The 18,843-nt window shown below is 41.3% G+C and overlaps 1 protein-coding gene across 44 annotated transcripts in view; it reads left to right on the top strand.

Annotated features, from left to right (window-relative positions):
• Positions 1–18,843, top strand: part of STAU1 (staufen double-stranded RNA binding protein 1) — a 98,197-nt gene that overhangs the window by 27,254 nt on the left and 52,100 nt on the right. For 16 of the 44 annotated variants that reach the window (XR_002339898.1, XR_002339893.1, XR_002339899.1 and 13 more), the window contains exons 1-2: positions 6,760–6,896; positions 16,056–16,126. The gene's annotated coding sequence lies outside the window, so the exon portion shown is untranslated. Of the gene's footprint in view, positions 1–1,941; positions 2,058–6,606; positions 6,897–13,483; positions 13,690–14,582; positions 14,649–16,055; positions 16,127–18,843 lie in introns of those variants that run through there. The other 28 variants (XR_002339894.1, XR_002339891.1, XR_002339882.1 and 25 more) reach the window with 18 other exon arrangements.

Below are 18,843 nucleotides of genomic sequence, written 5' to 3'. Positions count from 1 at the left end.
AATGAATGAATGAATATGCTTTTTAAAGCTACCAACCCCCCCCCAAAAAAATGGAGTTCCCATTGTGGCACAGTGGTTAACGAATCTGACTAGGAACCATGAGGTTGCAGGTTCGATCCCTGGCCTTGCTCAGTGGGTTAAGGACCCGGCGTTGCTATGAGCTGTGGTGAAGTTTGCAGATGTGGCTCGGATCCCGTGTTGCTGTGGCTCTGGTGTAGGCTGGTGGCTACAGCTCCAATTGGACCCCTAGCCTGGGGACCTCCATATGCCATGGGAGCAGCCAAGAAATGGCAAAAAGACAAAAAAAAAAAAAAAAAAAAAAAAGCTACCAGCCCCCAAATAAAGATGTTTTCTCTTTTTTGGCATGTGGTGGAAGTTCCCAGGCTGGGGATTCGTTTGGTCTGTTAGATCTGGGCCACTGCAGTGAACAATGCCAGATCTTTAACATACCGTGCCACAAGGGAACTCCAAAGATGTTTTCTTTAAAAAGATTTATTTACTTTTAGTCGTGCTTATGTGTGCACATTCAAAAGAATGCCGAATGGTATTTTTAGTATTTTTCCCAACTAATTCCTAACTGCTCAGTCCTACTTTACAGAGGCAAATACTGTTGTTCCTTTTTGTTTTTTTCTTTTTTGGCCACCCCATGGCACATGGAATTCCCAGGCTAGGGATCAGTTCTGAGCCACAGTTGTGGTCTATGCTGCTGCTGCAGCAACGCTAGATCCTTTAGGCCACTGTGCTGGGCCAGGGACCAAATCTGTGTCCTGGTGCTGCAGAGACACTGCCAGTTGTGCCACAGCGCAAACTTTTGTTATCACTTTTTTATGTCTCATTCCAGACCTCTGGAATCTAAAAGTGGTCTCTTCATTAACAGACATGCATGTATGTGTTCAGTACCTACCACAAAATTTCTGGCTGTTTTTTTTTTCTGGATTAGCCTGGCTAAAGATTTATCAATTTTATTGATTTTTTCCCCCAGAGAACTAGCTTTTGGTTTCATGAATTTTTTTTAATTTTATTGATATCTGCTTTTTTAAAAATTTTTTTGTCTTTTTAGGGCCGTACCCAAGGCATATAGAGGTTCCCAGGCTAGGGGTCTAATCAGAGCTGTAGCCACCGGCCTACAGCAGAGCCACAGCAACAAGGGATCCAAGCTGCGTCTGCAACCTACACCACAGCTCATGGCAACGCTGGATCCTTAACCCACTGAGCAAGGCCAGGGATGGAACCTGCAACCTCATGGTTCCTAGTCAGATTCGTTAACCACTGAGCCATGATTGGAACTCCTAATGTCTGCTATCTTAATGGTGTGGAGTCTTGCTAGCCAAGAACATAGGTTATATTTCTCTTGGTTCAAGTTTTTTTGTGTGTCCTTCTATGGAATTCACTTTTTTTTCTTCACATAGATTGTGCATCTCTACTGTAAAGTTTGTTCCTAGAAGTTTTTTATTTTATCTTTTTTTTTCTTTTTTTCTTTTTTAGGGCTGCACCTGTGGCATATGGAATTTTCCGGACTAAGGGTCAAACCGGAGCTGTAGCTTCCAGCCTACACCACAGCCACAGCAACTCCAGATCCGAACTGCATCTGTGACCTACACCACAGCTCATGGCAATGCCGGATCCTTGACCCACTGAGTGAGGCCAGGGATCAAACCTTCATTCTCATGGATACTAGTTCTTAACCCACTGAGCCACAATGGTAACTCCCTTAGAAATTTTTAAAAATTTCTTTGTAAATGGGGTCTGCATTTACATCTTCTAACTATTGTATCCCTAAGATTTCTGAAATTGCCCTAGGAGATCAGTCTACCTTAAGTAGTCCTGCAAATTCCTCTTCTGGATTAGCAGATAGTTCTCAACCTGTTTCCCCTTGCAGCACAAACTATAGGTGACCTTGACATACACCAATCAATTCTACAGGTTTTCCTTGTTTTTCAGAGACTCCAGTGGAGAAAGAGAGGCTGTGGTTCTTCAGCAGCTGATGGAAATTTATGTGTACCAGATACTGTGATGAGGGCGTGGGATACCATGGTGACCTGAGTCCCTGCTCTTATGTAAGTTGATCACATCATGTTAGCCAAACAGAACAAACTCAGCAAATAATTGAATAATTATAAGGGTGCAAAGTTCTGCTAAGGGGCTATGAGATTGGAGCAGAGATAACTGTCAGGTGTTAACATCCATTAACTTCGACACGTAAGGCTTCAATTACGTCCCAAATGCTACTGGCTCACACACTGTCTCCATTCCTGACTTTTCTCTAAGCTCCATTCCCACTTCCTCATCAGGAGGTAGAGTCTGATTCCTCTACCCTTGGCTCTGGACTGGCTTGCGTCTTGCTTGTAGCCAATAAACTACAGTGGATGTGGCTCTGTGTGACGTCCGAGGCGCGGCCACTTCAGATAATGCAGCTCTCTGCCTTTGTTCTGGGGATGCTCACTCCTGAAGCCTTCAGCTGCCATGTAAACACTTTGATGGCCCTGAGGCTGCCATGCGGTGAGGAAGCTCACAGTAGCCCATGCAGAGACCACATGGATGGGCCTTAAGGGTTTCTGAAGAATGAGCAGCCTTGCCAGCACCCAGCTGTCCTATTCCCCAGTGGTCCAGCTCACAGTAGAGACCCCAAGTTAGGAGAACCCAACTAACCCTTTTCAAATTCCAGACCCACAGGTGTACAAGAGATAATAAAATGATTCCTGTCCTTTCAAGCCCCTAAGTTTGGGAGTGGTTTGTTTTGTAGCATAGTAACTAGGACCTGGGCCACATATGTCCTACCATAGGGATTTGTGCATGCTTTCCTTCCTACTTGGAACACCTGCACTGCTATTGCCTCCTTACCACCTACATGTCTCTTCAGATCTTTGCTAAAGCTACGTGCCTCTGGATGCTCTGTCTAGGGTGTCATGAAGCTCTCATGACACCATGTGCCTTTACTTCCTGTGCTTATGACAGCTGCACCTGGAGATTGTTCTGCTCTCTTTCTGACAAGTCTTCAGTTCATAGACCAGCATTCAGTTCATGCAAATACACAGTAGGCCAGGCATTGCAAACTCCAATATCAACAGAAATAGGAAAGTAATATAAATGACACATGCACAAAGGGCAGGGACTGTGGTGAAATAAAAATATCCGTCTCTGGGGCACAGCTGCCACTCAGTAGGCTCTGCAGCCAAATCTGCCTCATTTTTAAGAAATGACACAAACCTTGGAGTTCCTGTGGTGGCTCAGTTGTATTAAACGCAGCTAGTATCCATGGGGACGAGGGTTCAATCCCTGGACTCGCTCAGTGAGTTGGGGATCCAGTGTTGATGTGAGCTGTAGTGTAGGTTGCAGCAAGGCTCTGGATCCTGAGTTGCTGTGGCTGTGGCCTAGGCTTGCAGCTGAACTGCGATTTGACTCCTAGCCTGGAAACCTCCATATGCAGCCCTTAAAAAAAGAAAGAAAGAAAAAAAAAGAAATGACACAAACCCAAGTGTGTGTGTTAGAGTGGTAGCAACTAACTAAAACTAAAAATATGAGTTCCCTGGTGGCTCAGAGGGTTAAGGATCAACATTGTCACTGCTGTGGCATGGCATGGGTTTGATCCCTGGCCACGGAACTTCTGAATGCTTTGGGTGTGGCCAAAAATAATTTAAAATAAAAATAAAAGTACAAAAGAAAGAAAAGGAGAGGAGTTACTGTTGTGGCACAGCAGAAACAAATCTAACTAGTATTTACGAGGATTCAGGTTTGATCCCTGGCCTTGTTCAGTGGGTTGGGGATATGGCGTTGTCTTAAGCTGTGGTGTAGGTCACAGGTGTGGCTTAGATCCTGAGTTGCTATGGCTGTAGTGTAGGCTGGCAGCTGTAGCTCCAATTTGACCCCTAGCCTGGGAACTTCCATAAGCTGTGGGTAAAGCCCTAAAAAAAAAAAAAAAAATGAAAAATGACAAGCACTTGAAGATTTAATATTCCTTTTTTTTTTTTTTTTTTTTTTTTTAAGAACAACTCTGAACTGTCACTTTGTGTAGCCAAGGAATTGTATTTAACTGAGGTGTAAGTTAGCCATGGGCTGGCTGGGGTTCAGGAGTGAGTCACTTGAATTTGTTTTTCTCTGTATTTACCTATAGACTTCAGTCAGATTCTCTTCCAAGGGCCAGAAGACTTCTTGATTCTTGCCAAATAATAAAGGAATTATTTCTTTTTCTTTTTGGCCACACCCATGGCATATGAAATTTCCCAGGCCAGGGATCAAACCTTAACCACAGCTGTAACCAGAGCCACAGCAGTGACAACACCTGATTCTTAACCTGCTACACCACATGAGAACTCCAGGAATTATTTATTTTTCTTAAGAAGAAGGTGGAAGTAATTGTGACCATTAAGTAAGTTACACCAAATCCTGTGTTCTTTCCCAGAAGATAAATTATATGGTATTTTTAATAAGGAATGGGAACATGCAAATCTCATAAAAGCCCTGTGAGAAGTTGATTTTTATCTAAAGATTGTACTTTTTGTTATTTAAGGTATGTGTTAAAAAAATAGAAAAAGAAATGAGCTATCAAGCCATGAAAAGAAATGGAGGCCCCTTAAATGCATATTACTACGTCAAAGAAGCCAATCTGAAAAGGCTACATGCTGCACATGATTCCAACTATATGACATTCTGGAACAGGTAAAACTGCAGGAGACGGTTAAAAGATCAGTGGTTGGAGTGCCTGTCGCAGCTCAGCAGTAATGAGCCCAGCTAGTATCCATGAGGATGCAGGTTTGATCCCTGGCCTCACTCAGCAGGTTAAGCATCTGGCGTTGCTGTGAGCTGTGGTGTAGGCTGCAGACGCAGCTTGAATCCCGAGTTGCTATGGCTGTGGTGTAGACTGGGTAGTAGTGTAGTTCCTATCCTGGGAACCTCCATATGCCACAGGCATGGCTCTGAAAAGCAAAAAAAAAAAAAAAAAAAAAAAAAAAAATCAGAGGTTGGGGAGGTTGGGGGAGAGAGGGGAAGGCAGTGTTCTGAGAACAAATGATCCCCAGAATGAGGGGTCACTAACAAGAACAGGTAGGTAGGAGTCTTGGCTGCTCCGAGCAGTTTAGGCCTTCACTACACTGAGGAGCAACCTATCATGCTTTCTATGCGGAAGATGAGACAGGGCACCAAGCTGTAATTCTCATGACCCCTGGTAAGCTGTTGTCCTTATTTAACTAAGAGGGAAACTGAAACCCAGCTCTGCTGAGGCCCAAGTCATAGGATAAAATCCAATGGCTGGGTTAGGGAAAAAAAAAAGCAAGCAGTCTCTCCCTCAATATGTATACAGAGGGAAGAAACTTGAGACTGGAAGTCATAGATTCATCTCTTGGTTCTCCAGAGGTGATAGTAAAACGGGTAGAACACTCTCTTCTACCTTTGAACCTTTGAAGAGCTTGTCTGATTGGGCAGGGACCTCAGCTTTGGGTTTAGGGAAACCCCTCTGGGTCTGCTTCTTTACCCAGGTGAGCTATGGGATCCAGATTGCTTGGAAGTTAGAAAAAAATCACCTTATCAGAGGGCTGGACAATATCTAAATGTTGCCTAGTCCTGTCTTAGATGGGCACTAAATAAATCAGTGAAATTTGACTGTTTTTAGTATCCTGAAATTGTCTCATTGTATTATTTATTATTTTGGCTCTTCTTGGGCCAGGGATCAAACCTATGCCACAGCAGTGACCCAAGCCACAGCAGTGGCAACACCAGATCCTTAACCCACTGAGCCACCAGGAAACTCCTCTCATTGCAGTTTATAAGGAACAAAGTAAGGGAGCCTGCTGGTCCAGGGAAAGGAGTCTTCCATCCAGTAGCTAGGGCAAGGTCCTGTCAGCTGCAGCATTTCATATCATGAGCTTATGCAAATTAAAATACATTGCCTTGTTAAGAAAGATTGAGCAATAGTTAGATTGAGAGATAGGGAGAGAGAAAATAAGCTATTTTTAAACAGTGTTGAAGCAGTCCTAGAATGAGCAACAGAGAGCCGGCCTGGACAGCTGCAATTTCTTCACTCAGCCTGTTCCCTGCACCTCTGCCAGTGCCTGCATCATTTTTTGCCTGTGTGTGACTCCAGAGGTCCAAGATTCCTCACGTCCAAACCTCAATCTCTCCTATAAGAGGGCTGCAAAAAACTGGTTTATCTAGAGCTGGGTGAAAGAAATAGTACCCAGCTATTTCTGATTTTATTATGCGTTTCACTCTCACTAGAATGTAAGCTCCATGAGGGCAGGGAATTTTGTCTGATCGCCGCTATATTTTCAGCTCTTGCAGCAGTGCTTTGCATGTGGAAGGCGTTTAATAAACATTTACGAGGAGGAACTGAGGGAAGGAGAGAAAGAGGAAAGACGAAGAGGGAAAAAGGGAAGAACGAAGCGGAAGGAGGAAAGGAAGGCCCATCCGTCAGGATCCAGCGGACCGACCGTAACTCCCAGCAGAACTACAACTCCCAGCAGGCCTCGGGGCCCAGAACAGGCCAAGGGGCTCAGGCAGGACCAGGCTCCTGCCCGCCCGGATCCCGGCGTGCCTTGCGAGCTCAGGCGCCGCCGCAGCGCCCGCCGGGACTTGTGGTTCTAGTTGCCAGTGGGTGGGGGTTGAGGCTGGCCATGGAGGCGGGCGGGGGCCGGGGGCGGGCGCAGGCCCCTCCCCCGTCACTTCCTGCCGGGCTGCGGGCGCCGGAGCGGCTCTTCAGCGTTTGCGCCGGCGGCCGCCGCGTCTGGCTCGGCTCCCCCTTCCTCTGACCCCCGGCCCGGCGGCGCCCGCCTCCTCCGCCGCCACTCCGCCTCTTCCCTCCCGCCGTTTCTTCCTCCTCTCCCGTCTTCCTTCCTCCTTCCCCTCTTCGTCGTCGCCTCCGCCCAGGACCGCCGGCCGGGGGACGAGCTCGGGGCAGCAGCCAGGTGAGGCGGCCGGGCCGGGCCTGGCGGGGCCCGCGCGGGCGCGGGCGCAGCGGCCTCGGGGAGGTGGGCGGCGGGTGGGGCTTAGGCCTCGGCGGGCCTGCGAGCCCAGTCTCCTTCCCCGGGCCTTTCTCCCGCCTGCGGGGCCTTCGCGGAGAGGCGGGTTCTCCCGCGCCCCCTGTCTCGGGGCGCCCCGCGGCCTGGACCCCGGGCGCCCCCAGCTCCTCCAGCCCTTACTGGGGCCAGAAACAGGTGCCACGCCGCCTTTCCTCATTCCTCTTCTGGCGCTGGGATGCCGAAGTTATTCCCGGGGCGGGGGGGTGAGAGGATCCCCGCTTCAAGTCCCTGAGGTCCGGAGCATCTGAATCTCTCCAGCCGGGTCTGTAGCATAATGGTTAGGAGCGTGGCCCAGGTGTCCAACTCTCTTGCAAGTCCCAGCGCTCTCCCCTTAGGCAAGTCACTGGAACTCTTTGTGTCTTGGTTGGAAAAAGGGGCTAATGCTGTCCCTGCCTCTGAAGGCTGTAAGGTTCAGTGAAATAGGGCGTGTAAAGCGCTTATCAGAGTGCCAGACCCACAGCGTGTCCCAATAAACCGTCTGCATAATTTATTAGCGTGATATTAAGGTATAACTTAATGGGTAGACTGGACAGAAGTTGACCTACCTACCCGTTTGGGTTTCTTTAGAGGCAGAAACGTTCAGCCAGCGTGCCCACAGCCAACGCCGGGGCATTGTTTTGGGTTGTTAACATCTGAAAGGGTCGTACGTTTAATTGGGACACTCTGTAAGCAGGCCGTCTGTAAAAGATAGACGCTGTTACTTCTATCGCCTCTGCTGAGCCAACTGCAAGGTTTTCACCAGCTCCCTCAGTATGAGCAGCCTGCCCATTTTTTCTGCCATCATCCGGCTTCTTCTTGTCATTCCATTTCTGGGAAAGTTTTCTTGAGTTTGAAAAACCTTTCTGAACACTTGCTGTGTGTTAGGCTCTGGAGGGAGGGTGAACGAAGCTGGAAAATGTCTGTCTTTTCTTGCGCGCTGCATCTCTAACTTCTAACTTTTTTTCACTGCAGCTTTGCTTTTATTTCCTTCGTCCCTGTTGGCCGACTTTCCTTTTAAGCTCTTGCCCCACCTCCGTGTTGCAGTATTGCTTATGTGGAAGTTTTCTTCTGTTCCGGCGAAGATGTGTGCTTCAGTCTGTTCTGCCTCTGTTCTCTGGCTGTGGGGACGTTTTTAAGGTCATTCTTCCCTTCTGCTTGTAGCTTTAATTGTTTAGAGGGTGGTGGAAAGATAGGCCAGGTTTTTGGTTGTATTTTGGACTTTTAGAAATCAGTATGCTTACCAAATGTAGATTACATTGCAGCTTGTTGAAGTAAAAACTAAACATACAGTTGGATTGTAGAAGGAGCAGTTTCTGTTATCCTGGTGACAAGTGGGATTTTTAAAACAGCACCTTTATTTAACGATAGTGAGTTTCTTTTAATTCTTAAGAGAATTAAGATAGTGAGTTCTTAGGTGAATAGGTGTGTCTTTCGTTAAGTAAATTCAACTCATCGAAGTTCACATTTACAAAGAGTAAAGGAGTGTGTTGACTCTACAGAATGATTCTCCTATAGCATAGGACTGTTTTAGGTAGTAAATTTCCTTATTTATTTAAACCGTTTTGATTTACACCCATCTCTCAATAATACATGGGATGCAAAGTGGCTTCCCTGTTTTTGACATTTTCCTACAATCTTCTGACGTAGTCTTTACCATCAGGAGGTTGTTTAAAGTCTTTTTTGCATGACTCTAAAAACACCCAAGTAAGCAGCTATATAAGCAATACAAAGCATGTCTTCTGCCATGTCAAAAATTGTGTCAAGGAAATGTTTTATTTAACATTACAGTCGATAATCTAATTTTTAAAAACTTTTCATTATGGGAAACATAAAAAAGTCAAAGAGTATAGTGAACCCCCATGTATTGGTCGCTCACATTTGATAATTATTAACCCATAGCCAAGGTCAGTCTTGCTCTATGTAGCACCCTGTCCTGCAAACTGGGTTATGGTGAAGTAAATCCTGAATATCATATATTTTACCAGATTGCCCTGGACTCTTAATCTGTCACAAAATTTTAGTGAAATCATAGTTCTCATTTTGTTTGTTGGGCTTCTTATCTCTTTATACTTGGTTACTGTACAGCAGAAAACAAAATGAGCAGCACTTGTTTTAGTACTTACCTGCCTCAAAGTCATGTCCAAAATACTGCCTTGCTTCTTTGAGTACAAAAGCAACGATTCTTGAACTATTAATGACTGTAATTGAAAAGCAGTCAGAAATACAGATATCCCTAATTCTGTTTTGATGGAGTCCTGTTAAACTACTTTTCCTGGGAAATAACTTTGTGTCAGAGTTAACTGCAGTTAATAATTCATGATGAAACTTGCAAAGTTTCTTTACAGTAGTTGTGTAAATACACTGCTATCACCTTAGGTTAAGAAGTGAGCAGAAGATATTTGATTTCAAAACTGTTGTTGAATTACTTTGCGAAGACTGGTCCCTCCCATCTGCTGAATTTACAAACTAATTCAGTAAATATGAATGAATTCGCAGCATGAATGTTCATGTTTTTCTTTCCTATCTAAAAAGAGATCTTTCCTAGAATGGAAGTTGACAGGAATATTATGTTTATCATTGTTACTTTTCAAATTTCTGATCATGAACAGTTTTCAACTTTAGACCTATAATATCATTATTTCAATTGTGTAGGTTTACTTTTGAGCTTGATCAGGTACACTGAAAATATTTAACTTAATTATTAGAACCCAGAGATGAGGAGGGATATGCATACTTCTTAAAATTAGGGGGAGAAAAGAACAACTAATTTGGTGTCTAAGAAAGGACACTAAATGTACTTTATTTTAAAAAATACTTAATGCTTCCCAGTAGGCCTTAAGTAAAACTTAAGTATTTGGAATTGTAACCATAAATAGTTTATTTAGACTCAAGTGCTGTCTTTTAAGATTTAACCAGAAAGCCTATTTATATACAGATTATCTTAAATTTAGAAATGAGCCTGACTCCTAGAGTTCCCTCCTCTTCCCCCGATTATGAAGTCTAACCCGTTAACAATTCTGGGTGTAATCATTAAACATGGGGCCATACTGTGCTGCTTCATCCAGAGTCTCTCCCCATAGGACAACAAGAGTACATAAAAGAGGAGGCACAGAGCAGGTCTCAGCTTGTAGGACAGTTTTCTCTGATGCCCTCTTGCTAGATGGAATGAGAAAGAGTACAGTTCACCACCATAAAGATGAAACTTTCATGAAAAAGGTGTCTTTCTGAGGGATGTCACAAATCAATTCTAGGGGCCTTGTGTATAAGTCTGCAAACTTGATCATATTTGATAACGTATTTAGTAACAAAGAATTCCTCAATTTGGGGAAACGTGAATTCCTCCCTCTCAGATGAGAGCTTTTGGAGTTGCTTTCTTTCTGTCAGAATAAAAATTTGGGGCCTTCGGAAATGTTTCAAGAATTTTATGACAGATTTTGTTTCACATTAGACCTATAACAGATTGTTTCAGATTAACTTCTTGAAACAGACCTTTGTGGTTAAAATGCTTCTGGTGTGATTTTCTGCATGAGCTTTTCCTTTAAAAAAAAAAACAAAAACCTAGTCAAAATCAAGCAGTTACGCTGTTCCCAAAAATGTAATTTACAAGTTAGAGTTTGAACCATGAGAAGATATGTTAGTTGCTATATTTTTTCCCCAACATTTTATTAAAAATTTCACACATATAACAAAATTTAAAGAATTTCAGTGTACACCTCTATTTATATCTACACCTACTTTCTGCCATTAGTTTACTGTATTTGCTTTATCCCATGCTTGTTCCATGAGTCCATTTTAATTCATTCATCCATTTTATTTTTTAACGTATATCCAAGCAAATTATAACATCACACACAGCATACATATCTACTACAGTTAATTTTTAAACTGAGATGGTTCTTTAAGATATTCCTAGATGTTTAAAAGCTAAGAGCTTTGTAGACTTCTGTTTCCAGTTTTGCTCTGATTACAGAACTTCACTTTTTAAAGGAAATTATTCAGTGAACTTTTGCACTAAGATGTACTTACCTATAAATCAAGTATTACAAAGTTTGAATAATATTAATCAAATCCTTTGTTCTCACCTAAGGAGATAATACAGCTTATAAATATGTAGCTATGTTGATCTTAACAAATGCCACCAGATGGAAGTCTTGGATATGTTTTGCTGACAGCTTAATGATCTGAACTAAGAAAAACCTTACCAAAGATAATTATTTTAAAAATTGGCAAAATGGGCAAATTACTGCAACATCAGCCTCATTTACAGCTATGGGAATATAAATATTTTTAAAATAAATACTACAAATAGCTTAATTTATTTTAAAAACATTTACATTCCCACGGTTGTGAATAAGGTTGATGTAAAGTGATTTATGTCACCAGATAAATGGAGGTAAAAATGTGTTCTCTTCAGACTTAATTATATTTTCTGGAATAACACATGTTCAGTTATTTGTTAAAAGAGTATATTCAGGGGACTCCCCCAGAGTATATTTACTGAAAGCAAAAAGTAAATCTATCCAAGAATGTATTAGCTTTCGATTAAAAATTGGTCTTCTAAATATTAAGTTTGTAGCCCATCTGCTTCTGTTTAATTTGGAATCTAAAGTGTGACGACTTTGTGAGTTTATGACAGTAATGGAGGCAAAACAAATCATTGTATTATAATATGATACAGAGGTCATAGTTGTCCTAGAGGCTATTTGTCCTGTCTACTGGGCTACAAAGTCTAAGAAAATGTATTTAGTTACGCTGGGGTCTTAACCCGAAATGTAAATGGTTGCTCATCAGATTGTCTCTGTATTTGAAGTAGCATTAGAACTGGTTGCCGAGTGAGTGTGGGCTGATTTTTAGTTAGCATGTTCTCTATTCCCGTTTAAAACTGTTTTTTTTTCAAGTGGTGTGTAACTATAAGTTTATATTTATAGATGTTTATGTGACCAGGGACAGGATTAGTGAATTTGCTGGATAATAATATTTGCTACTATTTATTGAGCTCTTACCATGTGCCAGGTTAGGATTACAGGGTGAGAGTTATTTGATGCAGCAAAGGAATCTGAAAGGTCAGATTGAATTTATGTAATAATATAAAAGCTGCTGTTCATTGAGCCTTTCCTTTTTGCCAAAGGTTGAAGTAGATGCTTTACTGTCGTATTTCTGATAGTCCCCAGTGTCTTTGCAGAGGAAGGGTCATAATAGCTGAGTTACTGAGGCCCATCTGGGAGGTCAGGTAACTGGAGCAGAGTCCTGAGCTCTTTGCTCTGAACCACACTTCATTCCTGATTATTCTCAGGTGCTTTTTGTTTAGGATAATTTATTTTGTGGGTTACCAGTGTTTTCTCCCCCATTCTCCCACGCACTGCAGTTAGGATGGATTTTGTTCACTAGGACTTTAGACAAATCGGAAGAAAAGTCTGGTTCAGTAATACTCAGTCTTTTAAATGAATCCTATTTGTCATTTCTTTGAAATAGTTTGAAGATTTACAGTTTCTTTTTGTTTGTTGTGGTAGATCGCTGCAGTCAAATTAAAACTTTTAAAATGGATTCAAAATTCGGGGGTGGGGCTTAGAAATGAATGGGGAGGAGGATGTTTCATTAGCCTTTGTGTTGAGGAAGGCTTTTCCCTAAATTATTGCTCTAAGCCTTCGTGAAGTTTAATAAAAATGATTTAACTGTGGACAAGGTTGCTGCTAAGAAAATTGTTTCTTTAGAATATTATTCTGCTTTATAGAAAATGAGTTAACTAAACCTTTTATTTATTTGTTTATCTTTTTACAGCCACATCCATGACATATGGAAGTTCCCAGGCTAGAGGCTGAATTGGAGCTACAGCTGCAGGCCTACATCACAGCTCACAGCAATGCAGGATCCTTAATCCACTGAGCAAGGCCAGGGATTGAACCCTCATCCTCATGGATGCTAGTTAGGTTCGTTACCGCTGAGCCACAACAGGAACTCCTCTAATTTGCTTTATAGGATTATTGTTCTTTTGCTTCCCAGCCATTTCTAACATTATTTCCTGACTAATTATATCCAGAATATTTAATGTAACTTTCTTTTTGGTATTGAACTGCCTCTTAAACAATTTCTTTTTTAATTCCTTTGATTCAATGATCTCCTGAATAGGAAGCCTCTTTGATTCTCCAGCTAGGTGTCAGTCATCTCTATGGCTAGTTTTGAAAGACTAGTTCAGTAAAATTAAATCTGCCTCTAGATTTGGGGTTTAGTGAGATGGTGTATGTGTTTCCATTCTGTGTTTAACCTCACCTGAGGCAGTGTGTCTCATTAATCATGAAAAGGTGTTAGAAATGTCTTTTCTTTGAATGAAGTGAGCAGATAATGCTTCTTAAATTGTTACTGTATTGGCTTCCCTCAGGCATGAGCTTTGTGATCTAACTAGATCTTGTTTGATTCTCTCACATTTTTGCTTTTTTTGGAGTCCATGCTTTCTATAGATTAAAATTAATTGAAGCATGAATTTTCTACCCTTGCAGATTCCACCCTGATACAATTAGAGCCATTGTCTGCTGATGCCGTTGTGATTTGGTACAGAATGCTAGGCAGTCCTTTCCTCTATCAGAAGATAATTCATATGTAATGATAAGTCTGATTATTCTTGGAGGTTTATGTTCTTCCACAGTGTAACCTGCTCATTGAGGCTCCATGACCCTTTACCTAGATGACTGTCAAATATAGTCAGGTAAATAACTCTCCTTTTGGTTTGTAGTAGAGTGAAACTTTACAGTGTGGAACATGACTGCTTCAAGGAACTGATTTCCCTATTAACTAAGAATTGATCTATTAAGCACGAAACATAAAAAAGAATAAAGTTAAAAAAAAGTTTTGGGAGTTCCGGTTGTGGCGCAGTGGAAATGAATCCAACTAGGAACCATGAGGTTGTGGGCTTGATCCCTGGCCTCACTCAGTGGGTTAAGGATCTATTTAATATATTATAAAGTTGACGCCTGTGGAGTAACTTGCTCAAGGTAATTCAGCTGAGTGCCAGAGTTGGGATCCTAACTCAGATCCTCACCCAAACAGCCGTGTAATAGCTGGTTTGCTTGTATTCTAAAATCAACGTCTTGCAGCCAAGGGTCCTTTTATGTTCCTCTGTGTTTTTAATTATGAGGTGATGTGTATTATAAGTGATTTGTTACTATTAATTATAATGCCACCATAGGAGTTTCCACTGTGGCGCAGCGGGATCAGTGGCATCTCTGCAATGCTGGGATGCAGGTTCGATCCCTAGTCCAGCACTGTAGGTAAAGGATCTGGCATTGCTGCAGCTGTGTGTCATAGGAGGCAGTTGTGGCTCAGATCTGATCTCTAGCCTGGGGACTCCATATGCTGCAGAGTGGCCAAAATAAAAAATAAAAAAGCCACTGTGAATTATTTAAATTTGTGTTGAATTCAAGGTTCAAATGTTCCCATTTCTTATACAAATGGGAATTCCATGAGGACTGGGACTACATCTTATTTGTGTACTCCTCTTTCCCTAGTGCTCAGAATAGTGCCTACAAATAGATGTTCAGTAATTATTTGTTGAGTAAGTGAATAAAACACTGAATTTAATTCAGTCTTTTTGCGTTCTAGTATATTTCTTGAGTGGGAAAGAAAGGAGGTTGGGCTTAATCCAGTCCCTCTTCTCTGCTGCTTGGAGTAAGTGCTGTATTGATATATTGGTCATAATCATGATGACTTTGGAAATGATTGGGGATTTTTTTTTTTTAAAGTTTGCTCATGAATGTGAATAATATATGAATCTTAGCTATCACTTGTGTTGTGTTAAAGATGCTTGAAATCCCAGTGGTTGCAGACTGCTGTTTTTCTCCTCCCTCCCCTTTTTTTCTTTGCTCTTTAGTTGCTGGCAGTTGCTTTTCACCGTTGTCATTGTGTCTGACTCTGGCTCCTTTTTTCTGTTTTAATTTTTATTTTAATTTTTTACTGAGTATAGTTGATTTTCATTTTAAACTTCAGGTTTGGGCTAGAAAACTAGATTACCAAATCTGCCATAAGTGAGAAAACTAGATAACCAAACCTAGTGTAAACCTTCAGCATAGATGGGCTCCGTATTGAGGGAAGCCCCTCCTGGTAAAAAGCGTGGGCTCTATTAGGTAGTCCTAGACATCTGCTTGGGCTGTGCAGACGCCTTTTCAGTTCCCATTCATGCTGGTCTTTTGAATGGGTGAGCTTATGGAACAATAGGGTTCTAGATTGGAAAATTGTTAGTATAGTATACTATTTATAGAAAGAACAACCTGGGTTGATAAAATGCTATAGAACCAATTAGAGTTCATGATTTTATTTCTGAAATTATTTGGATAGTGCACAGCTTTTTGTTGTTTATTAAGTCACAATAGCAGTGTGAAATTAAAATGAGCAAAATTACTTTGTTATAAAAATGGAAAAAGCATCTCAAGGTAAGGAATTCTATTTGTTACTGTCAGCTGCTATTTAAGGAAGGGGGAGCCTCTAGATAAATGAGACTGGAGAGATTGAGAATTAAATTCTTATGTCACCTGAAATCCAATTCTAAAGAATGATTATGACTTGGATTTACTAGAGGTAATGTGCTTTTTCATATTTTGCAGTTTAATACAAGAATATTTATGTACAAGGTGCCATTTTGTAAATTTTCCCATGTAATTGTGTTTGAACCACCAAGCATATGGTAAGAATGTTTATGAATAAAATATTTAGTCAGTGTGGAAACTGTAAAATTTAAAGTTCTGGCTTGTGTGATTGGGCAGTATTTGATGTCCAGTTCCTTTTTAAAAATTCCAAGGTATTCATAGGTCTCTTAGCAGAAAGTAATTGAGAATTAAGGAAATTTCTACTGTCTCTTATCTTTGTGTCTCTGCAAAGTACCCTTTACCTAGTTCCCAGGCAGTTGTGTCTTTTTTAGACTCTACAGTGTGCTGCTTCAAGCCATGACACCATACTTTCAGAAGCAAGTAGGGAATAATACTTGTAAATTTTAGGTTTCCCCAAAACTTTAGCAGTGTCTATCTTCATTTTCAGAAAAAGATCTGTTTTAGTCAATAACTATTGTTTCTTATTTTCCAGGAGTTTCCCTACCACATAACCTCTCAGAACTGAACCAAAACAACATTGTTCCTAGAGTGCTTATTTTTAAGGTATGCATGTTTTGGCTCTATAGTTTCAGGCCTGTTCGTAATCTGTAATATATTTGAAATCTTAAATGACTTGTGTGGAAAATGGCTTTTACTTCTGGCTGTAATATTAGAGACACAGAAGAAGTTTTATGCTGTTTGATTTCTTTTTACTCTTGAGGTTTAATTAGAAAGTAAATACGGGGAAAATTATTGGCAAGAATATAAAACCTTGTAGCCAGCACTGCCATATACTTTAAGTGTTAGAGACATGAAAATTGACCACTGAAGTGTCGTTAAACATAACTCAGTCAGTAGCATTTTGGTCATAGAAACTTTTGTAGTTTACCTTTGATGTCTCAGATTGTTTATGTCAAACTTGGTTTTCAAAATTGGAAATAATTCAGCATTGTTTTCTGTTGTGAACGAAAACAAGTTCCATTTACCACTGACTGCATGTGATCATCTCAACCAAAAAAGTTTTACCCTAAGAGGGTATAAGATTTTACAGTCCTTCGTCAGGAAACTGCAAAACACTCTGCAAACACTGACATACTTTGTGTTTTTTTAGCTGAGAACACATCATCGTACTGTATCTCTGAGGTCGTAATTAGTAGACAAGTTAACCCCACTTTCTTTGAGAATGAGGAAATTGACACATAAGGAATTTAGAGATGTTTACAAAGCTGAGGGAATGGATTTGCACTCATTACACCGAATTCGTATAATGCTTTTCATTTCAAAGAGCCAAATAACTATTACCCTGCCCTAGGATTCTTTCGGTATTTTAGCTCTCAGACTATTACAACTGAGACTTTGTCAAAGAGCTTATTACAGGTTCCTTGGTGGCTCAGGATCTGGTGGTGTCACTGTTGTGGAGCAGGTCCAGTCCCTAGCCTGGGAACGTGCACATGCCAGGGACGTGGCAAAAAAAAGAAAAAAGAGCCTATTACAGAGTGCTTTGGGGAAACTGAGGCACCAAGCAGTGGATTGCCAAGAGTTGGATATATAATTGCTCTGAACTGGGAGTAGAATTGAAAGCCCAAACTCAGAAGTTTCATCTAATTTAACGTTGTTGGTTGCTATTTAGCAGCAAGACTGGTTTCTTAGAAACTAGATCTTGGTACTGGTCCATTTTGCATGAAGATGATGGTAAATGCTGTTGTATTTCTAGATAGATGGCACATGGTTACGGACTAAAGTTTCTGTTTTCTGAAAGGAAAAGTCAGTTAACTATGTTGAACCAAACCCCTTCTTATTCAAAAATATGTCACATAATACTACTGTTAAAATTTTCTAGCACATCACAAATAGATACTCATTTTGGCTTAAAAACATGTCCATATTTACAAAAATAATACGTGTTCAGTTATTTGGTTTTTTTGGCTATGCCCCCAACACGCCAGGGATCGAACTTGAGTCATAGCAGCGATGACACCAAATCCTTAACCACTAGGCCACCAGGGACCTCTGCATTCAGTTATTTTTAAGAGTTTCTCCTAGGGAAGGGAAGAGGGGAACTCGATAGGGTTTCAGACCTGGAAAAGACAATAAGGTTTGCGGCTTGTTATGCTGCCGAGGTGAATTTTTAATTTACTTTAGTATATAGTATGATGTGATTTTTTTATGATGAAGAATTAATAATGAATTATCTTTTAGAAAGTACTGATTTATTGTTAGATTTTATTTTATTTTTGACACAACTGCAGCATATGGGAGTTCCCAGGCTAGGGATCAAACTCTATCCGCTACAGACATAACACCAGGTCCTTAACCTGCTGTGCCACAACAGGAACTCCTAGCAGCTCACTCCCTACATTTGCATAGAAAGAAAATCCTCCCTTTTCTATTTGGCATTGGGCCAAGTGTGAGAGGGGAGCCACAGTCAGTCACTTGTATTGGCTGCAAAGGTCTTCAGTAGGCTGGGTTGTTTCCAAGCATTATGTTTGGCTCATTTTATTGTCTTGCAAGTGATTGTACCTCATCATGGCTATTTGTCCTGTGTCTTTCTCTTGAGCACCAAGTACATTTTGGTCTTTTTTTCCTTCTTCTTTTAGGTAATTTGTCATATTTCTTTTCAGGAATCTATTATTATTATTATTATTATTATTTTCTTTTTGTCTTTTTGCCTTTTCTAGGGTCGCACCTGCAGCATATGGAGGTTCCCAGGCTAGGGGTCTAATTGGAGCTGTAGCCACCAGCCTACTCCAGAGCCACAGTAATACGGGATCTGAGCCACGTCTGTGAGCTACACCACAGCTCACGGCAACGCCTGACCCTTAACCCACTGAGCAAGGCCAGGAATCAAACCCGCAACCTGATGGTTCCTAGTCGGATTTGTTAGCCACTGAGTCATGACGGGAACTCCCAGGAATCTTTTATTATTGTGTGACTTGCTATGTGGGCTGCTTTTGGACATTATTAGCTTGACATTGACATTGTCTTTTTGAAAATCACTATGCAGGTTGATAGCGATTGCCATGTTTCTGTACTTGTTGTTGTCCTGCCTGCAGGTGTTTGGGTAATGTTTGGAGTCAGTGAATTGCTTTTTCACTGGTAGAGGAAGGTGAAGATAGGGTGGTATGGTGTATGGTGGTGGGTGGGGAGTGAGTTGACCTGCAGAGAACATACAAATACATTGCAGCTAGAAAGATATGTCAGAAAGGATTTTGGAAATAACTGTTGTAGGGGGTTGTAAGGGGATGGTGTGGATGTTTTTTAGTTGTATTTGAAGGCTTTTC

Source organism: Sus scrofa, chromosome 17 (genome assembly GCF_000003025.6).
Source record: "Sus scrofa isolate TJ Tabasco breed Duroc chromosome 17, Sscrofa11.1, whole genome shotgun sequence".
NCBI lineage: Eukaryota > Metazoa > Chordata > Mammalia > Artiodactyla > Suidae > Sus > Sus scrofa.
Note: the sequence above shows the minus strand (reverse complement) of the source record. Positions and strands in the feature narration are given on the sequence as shown.